Consider the following 16142-nt stretch of genomic DNA (forward strand, 5'->3'; position numbering starts at 1 on the left):
AGTCTATAAAAAAATTTAATACATATCAATCCCTATTAGGAGACTTTAAATCCCTGTAAGGATATTCCAACCATATTAGGAGCTATGGAAGATAGATGAACCCACTGCCTAAACAACTTCAAGGGAAAGACCAATGAACCCACTATCCAAATGATCTATTTATTATTCCTTGTAGAATAATAGAAATGAATAGTATTTCTTTCCTGTATCCTATCATTTGGACCCCTGATCCTTCTAATCTTGTAACTAGATCAAAAAACTTGTGTCCAATAATCCCTTGGACTTCAATAATCACTCTTCTCCTTTTCACACTTCGCACTTCATACAATGATTGCAACATGCTTTCTTTTGTTACAAACAAGGAAAACATCTTTCCTTTATACCATATCTTCAAAATAATTCCTTGAGTCATCCTTGAGGCTTTTCTAATTAATTATAATTAGATAATTAATTAATTACATTTATGATAGCACTGTGTTGCCATGATTTTAGTCTCTTATATTTTTCAAACTTTTAGGAATAAGGTTGATTCAATAAGATGTCAAGTTTGAGTCTAGATTTCCTATAGGATAATCATTCTTCTCATCATTCCTTTGAGCTAACCTAATGCAAGAAATCATGTGAGCAACGCATCAGTCCAAAGCTAGGTGATTAGGGTTTGGAGGGTTTGTTATGCATTATTTCGATGAGAAGAAGGTTTGAATATTTTGCTAATTCATATTTTCTTGTTCCTAATGAAGTTGAAAACAAATATTCATGTTGAGAGGTAGTCCCTCATGAAAGCATTCTTAAAAATCTATGAGAAACCCTAAATTTGTGATCAAGTGTTATGTTAAAGGCATAATGCAAGTATAATGAAGAAATCATGATCATATACAAAGAATATATAGTAGAAAAACATCGAAGTCCAATATTGAAGACAGTATATAGTTCTTGAAAATAAACTTCAAGAATAATTAGTTGAATTCTCATGTAGATGAAGCAGATAAATTATTAGAAATGGTGAAAGAACCAAGTCAAAGGTGGCAAAGACCAAAGTTGAAATCAAATCAATGTAACAAAACATGTCTAATTGTCCACATCACCAAGTTGAAAAGTCAATTAAATGGAAGAATGCATGCTATTTGCTAGTTGAAAGTCAAATTCTTACCTATCAAATTGGGTCCCATTTAAATATTAAATGAAAAGAGAATGCATTCAACCATTGGATCTTACAAGATTGACATCCATCACTTTCTCACTTTTAAAAGTTGCATGAAGTTTAGACAATGTAGGGAAGTGAAAACATGACACGTGTACACTTAGAGACCCATTATGTTCCATAGGGAATAGACAAGCCAACATTAAATTCTTTTTCCAATGAGACACTATCACATGTATGTCACAATGCACCTAGTTGGAAAATGGACCCACACGTCACAAATTAAACAACAAAGTTATAGTCTTTTTCATAAGCTGTTAGATCTTACAAGATCTACAAACATTACTTTCCTACTTTTTAGAGATGCACAAGGTTTAGACAATGAGAGAAAGTGACAATGAGATATGTGGAATGGTGGACCCATGAAGGGAAATACAATGGTGATAGGAAAGTCATAATGTTTTAATCTCGATTGTTGATTTAAGATCAATGACTAGAATTTGAAAAGGCAATGATTGTTGGAATATGAATTATATGGATTTGGCGCCAATGTGATTGCTACAAATTAGAGGAGAATGTGAACCATTTCAAGGAATTCAAATAATTTCTACTATTTTTTTTGATGTATTGAATTGTAATTGTTGAATGTTGGATCTCTTAGCATTTCAAGCACATTGTTAATGTAACTTATGAATCTATAACTAGCCAAGAACCCTAAGAGGCGGTCTATAAATGTAATTTCTTCTAATATTAAAAGGGTTAGAAATTCTATTTAACTTTTCCCCTTGCATTTCCAAATGTTGAGTGAGAATTGAAGAGTTAAATAGAATGAAGGATTTGTATGATGTTTGTAGCTGGGTAATGTGATGTTCTGATTCCATCTAGGACTAACATACCTTGGTTTCTTTCATTATCTCTTTCAACCAAGCTAACCTTGTACTTTTAGAATAGTTTCTATGGGATAGTAGGATAGATGTATTTGAAGCTGGTGATTTCTTACTAGATTCCATTTTAGTGGAGAGTTATCAGTTAAGGTGGATTCTATTTCATCTTTCATATGCATCTCTTCTTTATCTCTAGATTGCATTTCAGTAGAACTAATCTACACTCAGAAGTAGGAGTAGATGTTAGAAGAACTTCAAGGTAACTCATGATGTCCATTCTACTAGGTGTTATAAGTTTCCCAAATATATTTCTACCTTGGGTTTTTGTAGTTATGAAAATCCTAGTTTATCCTCTTCTACTCTCAAGTTCAGAGCATACCCCATATCTAAATGATCTATTAAAAACACACATATGTGGGAGCTATACCTTAAAATTTAGAGGGTAGTGATATAACACATACACTAACCCATTTTTTGGTAACATCCTTTTGTTTCCTCACATTTTGGTCATCTAGAGTCAAGGTAAAGCCAAGTTAGCAAGAGGGATAAATTGTTAACCAATACACTGTCAGCTCACAGTCTATCCAAAACTTCACACGTACGATACTAGGGCTTGCGCATCCATTGATGTCATTATTAGTCTATCCTCCATCACTATTTGACCGCACATCTTCTTATTACATCTCAGATGAAAGATATAATATAAACATCAGAAATTTCTTTCGAAGCACTTTGTCTCTATACTACTCTTAGTAAATCAAGTACAACTTCCGTACATCTTTGATAACATGTTGTGCATTGAACCTCATCATCAAGACATAGTTTCAATTATGTCCATGAGCCCACATCATTAGACAAGAAAAACCTTGTCTGTATAACTAAGATCTCTCTCTATTACTTTGCCAGACTTCATAGACTTATTGCTATGTTGACATTAATGACAAACACAATCATGAATGCAACATGTCAATACTTTTCAATGCTTAAGATACTCCCCCCATTTAGTATCATCAGCATTCATGCTAAAAATATCTCCCTTTGGCATTGATCGCAACATAGATGAAAAATGTCTAAGTTCCATGAATACCAAAATAGTACTCTACTATTGTTGTTGTTCTTATATTCTCAAATCCTCTTGACCATTCAAATTTCAAAACCTCTCGAGCATTTCTCTCTCCATCATGTACTTAAGATTGGCAATAGTTATTCACAATAAACAACTTACCATACACCAAGGTTCCTCATGTTGCATATCTCCCCCATAGATATATTCCTCCTTCTTTACATGAATCTTTCTAAATCTTCCTAATAAAATAGAGGCTTCCATGCACTCTCCCCATACATACTTAGGAGATGTTTTTCATGCATATTCTCCCCCATTGACATCAATGAAAAAGGCCTCATTATGTCAGCTTATAGATCCATGTCTTCAACTAGCTCAAGTGTCCAAAGACACTATTCAAGACCAAATACCAAGAGTCCTCAATGACTCAGTTTGTCATAGTTACTCCCATGTACAAGAAGCATCAACATTTAGTCCAGTCTAATAATAGTGCTTTCTACCACTAGACTAATGCAATCTCTATATCATCTACTCAAAAGCAGGCAGGGGCATAACCCCAAGCATACCTCTCAAGTATTCAAATGTATCTTTAGGTGAGGGCTTCATAAAGATATGTGCAATCTAGTCTTTAGTACTCACATATTCCAATCTAATCTCCTTTTCTATTGTTTTCTCTCTCAAGACATGATACTTAATAGATATATGCTTAGTCTTAGAATGCAATACATGACTCTTTGACATACTTACCATACTTTTGTTATTATAGTATATGATAATAGTTTCTGTAAACTCAATGATCATATCATTTAGCATTTGTTTCATCCATGTTACTTGATTAAAACAAATTTTTGGTACAACATACTCTACCTCAACTGTACTTTGTGAAATACAATCTTATTTCTTGCTCAACCAAGAAACTAATATTTCTCCAAGGAAAAATTCTCCACCACTGGTGCTCTTTCTATCATCCATACTACTTGCCCAATCCACATCAGTATATACACATAGAGTGAAATCACTCATCTACCATACCAAATTCCATAGTCATATGTTCATTTCAAAAATTTGAATATCCTCTTTATTTTTGTATAATGGCACTCCTTAGGATTAGCATGAAATCTAGCTACAATCCCAATTGCATTTGCTAAATTTGGTCTGGCGTGAGTCAAATATTGTAAACCTCCAATCATGGATATGTACTTCTTTTGCTCAATTATAGGTGTCTTATCCTTGCTAGATAACTTGTGACCAATTATCATAGGTGTACCAATAGGTTTACAACTTTCCAATCCAAATCTCTTCAACAAGTCCTTCAGGTACTTAGCTTGTGAGAAGAAAATACCATCACTATTTTGCACAATTTGCAATCCTAGAAAAAACTTCATTTCTCCTATCATGCTCCTTTCAAACTCATTCTTCATTTCTTTAGAAAAATTATCACTTGCTTCATCATTTCCTCAAATTATGATGTCATCAAAAAATATTAATATTATCAGCAAACCATTCTCAATTTCTTTCAAATACAAGTTACTATCTATCGTACCTTTAGAAAATCCAAGTTTTTCCAAATAGTTGTTCAACCTTGCATACGAGATTTTAGGTGCTTGCTTCAGACCATATAGAGCTTTCTTTAGTTTGCATACCATATCTTTGTCTTTTGTCAAAGTAAAACCTTCATGCTACTTAATATATACCTCTTCTTCAAGTTCTCCATTTAGGAAATTTGATTTAACATCCATCTAATATATTATGAGCTTCTTATTCACTACATAAATTAAGAAAATTCTCACTGCTTCTATTCTAGGTACAGGAGCATATGTCTTGTCATAGTCTATGCCTTCTTGTTGTGAGTAAACTTTGTATACAGGTCTGGCTTTTTTTGTCACAACTCTTCCTTGCTAATTCATCTTGTTTTTGAATACCCATTTGGTTCCTATCACATTCTTTTCTTTAGGTCAAGGAACTAACTCCCATGTATCATTCTTCCCATCTTATATGATTCTTTCTTCATTTCTTTTATCCAATGATCATCTTTACATGCTTCATCTATACTTTTAGGTTCAACTTGAGAAATCAAACATATTTCCTCATTAACTCTATTTTTTGTCATCACACCTTTGTCTTTGCTTCCAATTATTTTCTCTGGAGGGTGATTCTTTGTAAGATTCTTGTTAGGGGTAGAAGTTTACATCTCAACTCTTATCTCATCTCTAGGTTCAAACCTTTTCTCCCCTCTTTTCTCAATAATTAACACATCATTCTACAGATCATTGTTAGTCTCAAAGAAGACTTCAACATCATGTCTAACAATTCTAGAATAATCTTCTTCTTTATCTGAATTGTAATCTACCATCTTTTCCTTAGTTCAAACTTTTCATCAATCTTTACATTTGCACAATCAACTATTGTCTTAATTCTATGATTAAAACATATGTATGTTTTGATTTTCAATGAATAGCCGAGAAACATACCTTCATCACTTCTTGGATCAAACTTAACAACATCATCATCTCTCTTAATATAACACTTGCTTCCAAATATTCTAAAATACTTAACTGATGGTGAATGACCAAACCATATTTCATAAGGTGTCTTCCTCATACCTTTTCTGATCTATACTCTATTCATAGTGTACACTATTGTATTGACTTCTTCTCTCCAAAATGTCTTGGATACATCATTCTCAAACAACATTGCTCATGTTGCCTCTGCTATTGGTCTATTTCTTCTTTCTGTGATCCCATTCTATTTAGGTGTCCTAGGTGAAGATAATTGTCTTTTGATTCCATTCACTTCACAAAACATGTTAAACTATCTAGAGGTGAATTCTCCTCCTCTATCTAATCTCAAACACTAGATTCATTCTCAACTCTATTCGTACATATCTTAAGCTTCTCAAAAGTTTTAGACTTCTCTTTAAGAAATACCACCCACATCATTCTAGTGAAATCATCAACAAAAATCATGAAATATCTTTCACTGTAGAGTCCTCTTGTTTTGGAGGGACCACTCAGGTCCATGTGAAAAATCTCTAGCTTTTTTGTGGTTGTGAACCTCTGGACCTAGTTTCAATTCTAGTCATCTTACCATCCTTATCCTTTATAGTGCAAGTCTTTTCAATGAATTCCAATTGATAGCCTTTGTCCAGCAACTATCTAACACTCAAAAAATTGTGCTTTAATCCATTGACAAAATAAACATCATCAATGTTAGTTCTTCCATCTAAAGTAATGGATCCAATCCCTGTAATATGATAGGCTACATTGTTACCAACTCTAACAATACCTCCATCATAGTTCATGAATTTAACAAACTTATTTATATCACCAGTCATGTGATGTGAACAACCACTATCTATTATCTAGTTAGATTTATTTTTAACTTGGGAAACCAAAACCTTTTCTTCTCTAATTTCTCTATCAAGATCATCTTCCTTAATAGCTACAAATCCTATCTTATCATCACTTTCACTTTTAACATTTTCATCAAATTCCTCATCTTCATTAGCATACAAAAAATTTCTATCTTTCCTAGGCTTAAACTTTCCCTAAAACTTTTTCTCTCTTTTAGGACATTTAGATTCATAATGACAAACTCATTACATGTCCAACATTTAAATATATTCTTACCATATTTTTCTCTTCTCACAAGAAGTGTTATACCTTGTTCAATATTTATGTAATAATTAGATTGCATATGCTGCTTCTACCAAAATATTTAGGTGTGATTGCACTTCTAGATAGGCTTGGTCAAACATTCAAGGCACTAGAAGATGTCTTTACTCTTGTTAATTCTCTAGATTGTCTTAGATCCGATTCTATTGCACCCAATCTTCCAAGAAATGTTACTTTGTTAAACTCATTAGTGCAGGGTATTAATAGTTGAATCATCTGAGCAACTTGCCTAAATGATGGTGTCAAATTTTTCAAGATCTTCCACACAACCTCATCTTCTTCCTTAGTTTCACCATGTGACTTGATCCTTGCAACAATCTCTAATATCCTACCAATATAGTTTCTTATAGATTCATCTTCCATCATTTAGCATCTAGAAATGCACATATCCAATTCTACAATCTTATGTTCTTTGTATGTATATCGCCTTCAAAAATAGATTCTAATGCTTTCTGAATTTCACGAGCTATTTGAAGTGATTTTACCTAACTATATTCATTCTATAGAAGAGCTGATAGTAAAGCTTCTCTAGCTCTCATGTTACACATAAATAGATCATTCTCTACCTCACTACATTCTTTAATCTTCTCTTCTTTGACAATCATCTTCTCACTCTTTTTCAAGAGCCAATAATATGGACCCATGCACAATAGATGAATCTTCATCTTCTCCTTCCAACTATTATAGTTAGCCCCATCAAATCTAGGACTATTCTTTTTAAAAATATTTTCCATTGATCTCCCAGAGTTTTTAAGCTTAGGATTTGATGCTCTGGTACCAATTGTTAGAATATATAGTCCACCAATATAACCAAGAGGGTGGGTGAGGGGGGGGGGGGGGGGGGGGTGAATCAATTATCTAACTATTATAACTATTATCAACTTTAAACAAACTTAACCATATGAGAAATATAATTAGAAACCATATCAATATACTCATGCACAATAACACTAGATATGTTAAATAAGGAAACCCTTTATTAGAGGAAAAACCCCAATGGGGATGGTACCCACAAGATGATGTACTAATATATATATTCCTTGTTAAAGGCTGGACCCTATTATGACTCTATAACAACATTCAATACATATCAGTCCCTATTAGGAGACTTTGAATCCTTGTTAGGAGTTATGGGAGACACTTGGACCCATTGTCCAAATAGCTTCAAGGGGAAGACCAGTGAACTTGTTTACAATTTTGTAACCATTTATCCCATCACAGATAACCAATCAGAGACATTTCCCATGGGATAAGTTATGTGGTTTTTAGGTACTCAATGAAGATCAATTCTACAATTTTTAGCTAAAAATTAGTTGTACAATTTTAGGCATCTTCATGTGTATGAAAACACAATGCAATTTTGTTCTCGCTTAGGCTCGCCATTCAATTTTATAGAATGAGTGATAAAATTGCCCTATCACTATAGGGTATAGCGATCTTGGCATGCAGTCAAGATTGTGGCTTTCACATCCTTGTACATAATTAAATATAACCTAAGATTAAGGTCACAAAGTTGTGAAATGCCTTGTCCACATCTTCACAGGGTAAAATTCTAAACTCAAATTTTAGGTTACGAGGGAGCAATGAGTGGACATGTGTCTTGGTGGGCCCAATTCTTATGAGATCTTCATCTCATCGTTGTAAGGGTCAGTTGGCAGTTAGTGCATTTGAGTAATTGAAGGAGTTGCTATTGAATAACACAAACATATTCAATCAATAACAACCCATCAAAATAGGCTTCATTGTTCAAGTTGTGAAGTTGTGAAAGTCAATAGCTTAGTCAAAATCTAGTGTTTTGCATTGTCACACATGGTTAAGGCTAACCCATGGTTCAGGCTACAAAGCAACGAATGCCCTTTTTTGTAGTATTACATGCAGCTAACAGAAACCCAAGATTAAGGATTAAGTTTGTGATAGTGTGAAATACTTAACCTAAATGGTTATCACCACTTCATAGTGGTTAGTGGCCTAAAGTAGTAGGCAGTTGTGGCAGGGCAATAGACAATTAAAGGGGCCTTTACAACTTTTCAGGTGGCAATGCAATTAATATTTTCTAAGTTGTGAAGCCACAAAAAGGGACCATGCAATCAAGAGATAGGTCATCGTACCTTCACATGGGGTTAATGCTAACCTGAGGTTTAGGCTACAAGGTTGTAGAATACTTTGTTTGCACTCTCACAAGAGTTAGGCTAAGGTTATGAACTTAAGTCATGAAACTACAAACAAAGAAATGTTGAAGTAGTTAAAGACTAGGTGCAATATCACAAGGATTCATCCATGATTATGGTTTTCAATGTTGAGGTTGTAAAGAGAGATGGCAGCCACCTAGGGTAGCAGTCACAATGTCCCATGATTAAGAGATACTTCATGTTTGGCAGTTTTGATGTAGTGACAAAGGCATAAAATGAAGACATTGCATTTTTGCAGGATCAAATAGTTAGCAAGAAAAATAGGTTGCAAATCCATGAACAAGGTAGGAACAAGTCAACGTAATAGAAAAAAAGTAGGGTGATTTGGCAAGATTTTTAGAAGACATAGGGCCATGTGGTGATTTTGATGGTTGATTTCTATTGAATGATGATATGGCTTCTTGGTTTTTTTGAAAACACTACTATTTCAAATTACCCCAATGAGAACAAGATACATGTAGAAGTAGCTATTTCCCATCTTCAACATACCATTTCAGACACTGGGCCAACTATAAGGCTAGACCCTTCTTCTACTTCAGGCTCTGCAAAACCTAGGTGGGTGTACCTCATATTCACTTATATGGTACTAGTGCTAAAGCATACACTTGAATCTTGAAAAAGTAGATAAAAACCTTAATCTTCTAACACTTGTGCACAGATCTCAGACATGGAATAGCTAATAACATGACATAAGAAATTGCTAAGCTAAGTGAGGGCATCACATTTTAGATCTTCAACATAAAAGGGAAAAACATTTGATTAATGATGTTGATTTTAGAAAAAATGCCAAATATGCAATAGTAAGAACAAGTGATCCTTTAGTTGAATAGTGCCTTATCTATTGGGAAATTCCAAAAATTAAATACATACATCTATGATATCAGTGACATATTTCATACACCTAGATATCAGATTTGTATTATCACCTTGTGAATTAGACATCAGTGTTCATAGAGACCTCATTCTCATGAAGTATCCTTCTCAATAACTAGCAACCCTATCAAACACATCAAGCATTTACTTGGTCCTTTGTTCCAACAACAAAACATATCAGACATACAACCTTCAGGGGATGCAAATGGGTCCCAGTTCTTTATCCTTAAACCACACAAGATTGTAGATTACAGAGATAGGAGATAAGAATCAGAATGAAACTAAAGAGATTCTTGCTCATTTGTATTCATTTCTTTGAAACTATACATTTAGATGCATGAAATTAAAACATAGAAATGCCTAGCAGATTAGAACTAGCTATATTATCTTAAATTTTTCTATTCATAAAAGAGAAAAAATGTTGAAGAATGTGGCATCATAGTGATGAGAACACATCAAAACTGGAACCTTGGTTTCAAAAATATGAGAACACTTAAGATTGGAACACACATGGTATCACAGTAGTGAGTCTTTTTTTCTCCAAAACTGGAACCAACCTTTTCAATGGATGAGAAAGAAGAAGATATAGACAAGGAATGAATTCCTAGATCCAATTTAAAGATGATAAATGTCCACTTAAAATTCCATCCTTTGCTATTGTAAAACATCTCTACTCTTTCTACCCCCAAAATCTGATTAAGTTTTCATCATTCTTCTGTAAAAAACTTGGAAATATCTCATATGAATGATGAAAATCCTTTTGTTGCTCAAATATCTAGAATGCATCATGGAATGCTGATAAAAAATTGATTTAACTAAATCAAAGGTGACCAAACTCACCCATAACTACATTTTTACTACCTTTTATGCACATTTAGCTTATCGTCTTGCTAGAAATCAAAATTGAACTTCGATACCTGAATGCGGTTACAAGTTGCGAATGTAGAAGAAAACCTTGTATAACCTAAATAAATGGATTCCCATGAAAAAACAAACTCCATGAATGGAAATTTCATCTTCTCTTAGTTTTGATGATATATAATATCACTATTTTAGCATACAAGAGACATCCAAAATACTATTTTGAAAAAATGCCCCTATACATGGTCTCTAGTTTGAACTTCTATTTTTCAAAAATTTAAAATCTCTAAAGTCTAAACTTTAGGATATATCTTCTTAGATTTAAAAATATCTTACATGAACTTTTTGAAAAATAATTAAAAATAATAATTTTTTATTTTATTTTCAATTTTCTACCTCACCCATGAATTTTGGGTGAACCAAGGTTGACCGGGCTACCACGTATCACCCTCTAATTGGTCTGCCAATCACTACCACATGGTAACTTCTCATTGGCTATGTGACTATCCTATCACTGCCACATGTCAGTTCATGATTCATCTTTAGGCTGCCATGTCATCCACTGACCTACCTGCCACATCACCTCCTACCTGGGCCCACTGCCATGTGGTGCCCAAGCACTTTACCACTTTGTTTAAATTTTGTGCATCTCTACAGTGCAGGAATGTGCCAGCTGTTGGATCTCGCCATGTGGAGAGATCTACAACATCAACCTTGGGTCTGCTGGTCACTACGTGTCAGTCTAAAATTTGGTGTTCTAGCACCACATCATCATACTCGTTGGCAGGTTTGTTTAAAATTTTCTTATGTTATTCTCCAGCTGACCATGGGCTCCACCAAATGAACTGCAACTTAAAAAAGTTGTTATCTTAAAGACAATAAGCATATTGAGCATTATAATATTTAAACATTTAGGAAAAAAGAGGACATGCTTAATGTGGAATTAATCCCTAATGGCTTTGCTCTACTATGTAGTTCATTTATCTTTCTACACTGCCATTGATGAAAGTTTAGTTGTCTTCTTTCAATGTTGTGCAAAGGCAAGCCGATTGACAAATCAAGATTTACATCAAAAAGTCCCTCATTAACACCTAGTCCCTCATTTTAAAGTTGGTTCTATGGAGAGGAAGGCTCCAAGGGTTGTGGAGGGAAATTCTCAGGCAATTCTCACAAAATATCATAAAAAGGCTTGGTGGTAGTTTGTAGAGCACTGCACTCCTAGTGCATGCACTTTCTATCCTCCAAGTGATGGTATTGACAAATCTTAGTAGTAGTCTTAATTAAATAAAACTGAAGGCCTTCATCTTGAGCCAGAGATTGAGCATGAATCTATAGTGTATCGAGCTACTTCTCGCTCCATAGCCCGTTCTATAACTACTTTAAAACCTCAACTATACCACTCTCAATGGAAGTGTAGTTTATGGGAACAACACAATTCCTTCTAGATAAAACATTGGAAGATCAAGAAGGGTACCCCCATCCAAAAATGCACATTTACAATGAATATCATCAACTTTATCAAGGCATGTGTGCAAGGATGCCAATGATGTGTCAACTGTGAAGCCACCATGATGACCTGCCCTTCCATCCCCACATCCACATAGACTGAGAAGTAATTATCATCAATTTCCAACTTCAATAGACTCTTTGCACTGCCAATTTCTTCAGGAATGCTACCTTTTGAATAATGCTCTTTTTTCTTAGTAGAGGAGATCATGTGTGATTTGGGACTTGTGTGAATCATGCTTAGAAACTTCAAGCTATGAAATTGTTTAGATCATTATAAACCTACATTCCATATTAACTGTAAATGGGAACTTGAACACCTGAGCATCTTGGATTCCATAGCCAGCATAGATCTTCATGTAGCATAAGAAATATATAATGAGAGGTATGTGAAGGCTCAAATAAATATAGATCTTTGGCCTAAATCATCATAGCATTGGTTTGAAAGCACTATAATAATTTTTCAATAGCAAAAAGAAATGATGGCTCTTACTCCAGGTGCTCCCTTTGCATACTATAGATTCAAACTTTATGCCACACTTTCTTTGTATATTCTATTGATTTTCATTTTATCATCCAAATTGGCGCTCTAACAAGAGTAGCATAACTCAATGAAGAACTAAAGCTTCAACTAATAATTGGTGCCAATCCTCATCTTCCATAACAGTTTCTACAATTAGTTAGGCACCCAAAAGTAGGTCCGACTAAAAAATTTTCATTTTCAATCAACTAAGCTGTCATATTTAAAACTCATTTTATCATTCTCTTGCAACTTGTTGACTTTGTGCCAGGCGGTCCTTTGATCAGCTTTCAAAGTTGACCAAAACACCTGATCAGACTCTAAAATCCAACACATTGATTCTCTATTCCACATACTCTTACCTTGTCAAATCTTGTCTCATGATGAACTCTTAGTCAAATGATATTGACCATCAAAGTTTCCCTCTTAGAACTACTTGCAAGAAAACATGTTAGAAAACAACAAATTGTGTTCTGTTTTGACTTTGAAAACTAGATAAATGGATACTTGGGGGCATGAAAACTGGGATATTGGTTCACTATCATGGGGAGAGTATAAATCTGGGATTTAGGCTCATGATGTATAACTGGGCACATTTGGTGAGAAATCAAAGTGGGCTGCTTAGAATTTGCAGATAGGGAACATTAGTAGAAAAGAATTTTTTTGAAATGGAATTGACGTGGGTAAGTGTGGAGATAAATTCATCAGGAATTGAAAATTGGAACACTTAAAGAATTTTTAGAGTAGAACATAACAATACAATCCACTTGATCTCACCTATCATGGATTTAAAGTTATGACATCTCGAACAGGGTACCAGCAAATCTACATTTACTGACACTAGTAAAAGGTTACAAATTGCATTTGGAATTGTGTTTGAAAACTGACGAAATGAATTCATCATAAGGTCAAAATTGAAACATAGAAAATCTTTGATCTCTAGAATGTAATGCAAAAGGAATTTCTCATTTTGGTCAATTGGGTCAAAGTTATAACAAGTCAAACGGGGCCTCCTAGAATTTTGAACAATTTGCATCAGCATGACAAAAATAAATGACCAACTTTGAGGGATTCAAAACCTAGACAAAACATATTGAAATCACTTGAAATTTGGAACATAGATTCTTTAGTATGGATACTAAACACTCCCTAAGCAGAAAGTCATGAAACATTATTGGGTACAAGATATTCAATTGCAAACATAGCCTCCTGTCACTATTTGACACTAAGGCAAAAATGCAGATTTGGTCATTGCTTAAAATGAAACTTCACCAAATGACTCAGAATGGAAATTTATCTTCATGAGGTTCATAGAAAAATTGAATGAAAGGTGTTAGAAACATTAAACACCCCTTAGGCCTCAAAATTATAGTTAGGTACAAATACATCAAAAAGTACTTATAGGGCTTGATTTTTTTTGATGGTACTCAAAATCAGGGCTTTCATTTTGAGTCCCCACATGGCTGACCTGGCTATTGGAATTTACAAGTAGGAAGGTTTACTTTTGAGTGGGGGGGGGGGGGGGGGGGGTAGTGAATTAGAAGTGACTAACTTTAACCTTTTAAAACCTTTATCTGAGATCATTCACATGCATCTAACATATCTACTTAACATGAAAAATAAAGACATACATGAAAATAGATAAAACAAGATTTTGGTCGCCCATAAACCCTCTAAAATGAGAAGGTAAAAGTGGGTGCGGATGATACCTACAAATTATCACTGTAGCAATATGTAACTATTTAAGGTTACAAAGTTTGACCACTTCCAATGGTCTTCCCTATGAAAGGCATCCCCTGTTAAAGGCTTTACACTCTGTTAAAAGTGATTTGGTTAAAGGATTTACAAACACTCACTTGGAATGTTACCCTATTAAAGGATTTACAATCTTGTTAAGGATCTACAATATGGCTGCTAAACCAATATAGCTAGTATGCTAACCTATCAACATAGGATTTCCATTCTCACAATACAATGGTTAGAAAGTATAGTAGAATGTCTTGACGTGATGACTTGCAATCTTCAATTGCTGATTCCAGATCCTTGTTCTACTCTATTTGTTCTGAGCCTTCTTGATCTAATATGTCTCTCCTCAAAGTTCTAATGCTCTATTCTGATCAACTAAATTCTATAATGTTGTTCTTTCTTTTCTAAGTCTCTACACCCCTTTGCACTTTGCTAGCATTTCCCCATAAACTCTCACTCATACTGAATAATGGGGTTTCATCCTCCTTTTAAAGGTTTTTGAAGACTTAGGGTTAGGTATGAATCTATAATCAATATTCATTCTTCTTTTCCCATTCAATTCTTTCACTTTTCCTATTGGTTGCATGTTTTCTCCAATTTTCTTATTGGTTGCATGTTGATTACATAGGGAATGTAAAAGATTCTATCTTATCTTCAAGATCCTTTGAGTTTCATCCCAAGTCAGCTCAAAAATGGTTTACATATGATTTTGTGAAGGCACAAACTCGTATGCTGATTTTGTGTTACTTGACACTTACTAATTACTGATGCTTGACACATATAGAAATTCTGTCTCACTCGGCTTCTGTAGTAACTCTATCTCACTTGACATCTGTCTCACTTGACATCAATACTCTACTTGGCACCTATAGTGACTTGGCATCACTTATCTCTCAACACTTGATACTTGCTTGACACCTAAAATTTACTTGGCACCTATTGAATCTCTGGCTCGGTACACACTGCTAGCTCGACATCTATATTATACTCAGCATCATCTTGAGAATTGGTTAAGTGTGTTGACACTCAATTATCAAAATTAGTCTAAGACCAACAATCTCCCCCTATGACATGAGTGGCAAAAACACTTAACTAAGCATTATGATTCTGATCTCTATGAGGATAATACACATCCTGTTTGGCATATGTACAAAACTTCAAGAACTTGTTTGAAATTTTGTAGAAGACTATATACCTCAAAACTTGTAACTCTCCCTGAGTTGATGTGTCATTTTTGTAACCAAAATTCCCTTAAGCTAAATTTGTCTCATGTTGATGTGTATGATACTCTTTGCCTTGTCTACTCTATGTTTGGTCTATATCTACTCTATTTGTACTCCCCCTTTGTTTCTACTCCCCATTTCACACATCTCCTTGTAGTTTTTGTTATCCTTCTAGCTTTATTTCCTTATCTTTCCTCAAAACTCAAAATTTTATTATCTCCCCCTTTGGGTATCATTATTATCTCCATCAAAAATGTATTTCTCCCTTTATCTACACAATGTACTATCTCCCCCAAAATATATTATCTCCCCCTTTTTGACATTTATGTCAAAGGGTCCTAAGAATGAATGGAATATTTAGCCAAAAATGTTTTATTTACCTCCATTATCATCTCTAGAGTAGTATCCCAATTGTCTAAGGTAATTTCTAGTTCTTTGAGCTGGATGGCTATCTTTTCTACA

The sequence above is a fragment of the Cupressus sempervirens genome, chromosome 8, assembly GCF_028749045.1.
Source record: "Cupressus sempervirens isolate cs-2001-9-10 chromosome 8, ASM2874904v1, whole genome shotgun sequence".
Lineage (NCBI taxonomy): Eukaryota > Viridiplantae > Streptophyta > Pinopsida > Cupressales > Cupressaceae > Cupressus > Cupressus sempervirens.